General features: G+C 41.3%; 1 pseudogene; it reads right to left on the bottom strand.

Moving 5' to 3' along the window:
- Window positions 1-381: 381 nt before the first annotated feature.
- LOC103193174 lies at window positions 382-1,034 on the bottom strand (annotated as a pseudogene).
- Between the last annotated feature and the right edge of the window lie 248 nt (window positions 1,035-1,282).

The raw sequence follows: 1,282 nt of genomic DNA, 5'->3' as shown, positions 1-1,282 counted from the left end.
ATATAAAATTTGATCTCTACATAATACAGTCCTGGAAGATCTGTCCTAGAAGACCAAAAACCAAACCAAACTCACTGCCGTCAAGTTGGTTCGATTCATAGTAACCCCTACTTGGGTTTCCGAAGCAATATCTCTACAGAAGTAGATTGCCCAATCTTCCTTCTGAGGAGTGGCTGGTGGGTTTGAACTGCCAGCTTTCTGGTTAGCAGTCAAATGCCTTAGGCACTATGGCACCACAGGCCTAGAGAATGCATATTAAAATCTCAGTATTCTTAACAATGATCTCGCCTGGCTATTATTTGTCTAAAAAGCAATAAGCCGTATAATTTACAGGAAGAAAACCACTGAATCCTTCAGAAAATCCAACCTGGCAATCTGTCTTCAATGTAAAATAATCATGTGGCAGAAGTGTGATGGAGAAACCAGTCTTCCCAAATACCATGTAAGGGAATCCAGCTGAGCTTGTATGGTCTCTAGCTTGTTACAGAAATCAAACAACTCCTGGTGACTGAACTCTTAAGAACTTTCTGTAGGCTCTTTGAATCTTCATCGCTCACTCCTAATTGTAATACAGCTTGCGGAGATTTTAGTTTTGCTCAAGCTGAGTGAACCATCTGAAGGTTAAGCTACCATTCAACTGTCTCTAGCTTGTTGGAGCCAGAATCCTCCGCCTGAACTTTTCAACTGCTTCTTGACCTGTTGTAGACCAAGCATTGATAAATGCTTCTGCTTTGTCTTGTCTAAGATGAATGTTCTCTAACTGTTGTTGCAAAGCTGCTGGCTTCACGTTGCGATACACTGCCTGCTCTAAAATGAATGATACTGTTTCGAGAACTAGGTGAAGGCCTTGTTTCTCTAGAGAAAATGCAGCTTTCTTCTTCTTCACTGAGAGTGTTCTCAGTCTTCAGGTGAAGGCTTTGAAGAATTCGAGTGAGTAACCATGGAAAATTTCCTGTATCTGTTGCATTTATCAGTGATACTACTTGTTTCATTCTGGGGGTCCCCCACAGGATCAGTGCCCCAGATGCTGCCATCCTTGCAGTCAAAGCCTTGGAAATCTTATGGGACAGTTCTACTCTGTCCTAAAGGGACATGAGCTGGCTATAAGCTGTGATCTACTCTGTGGCAGTGGTTCTGGATTTTGATTTTATGTACCTAATAGTGGGATTGTGGGATCATATGGTATTTCTATTTTCAACTTTTTAAGGAAGTGCCATACTGTTTTCCACAATGGTTGTATCATTTTACATCCTACTAGCAGTGTATGAGGATTCTTTGTTGT

Source organism: Orycteropus afer, unplaced genomic scaffold (genome assembly GCF_000298275.1).
Source record: "Orycteropus afer afer isolate SDZICR_OR568_19922 unplaced genomic scaffold, OryAfe1.0 scaffold00034, whole genome shotgun sequence".
Taxonomy (NCBI): Eukaryota; Metazoa; Chordata; class Mammalia; order Tubulidentata; family Orycteropodidae; genus Orycteropus; species Orycteropus afer.
Note: the sequence above shows the minus strand (reverse complement) of the source record. Positions and strands in the feature narration are given on the sequence as shown.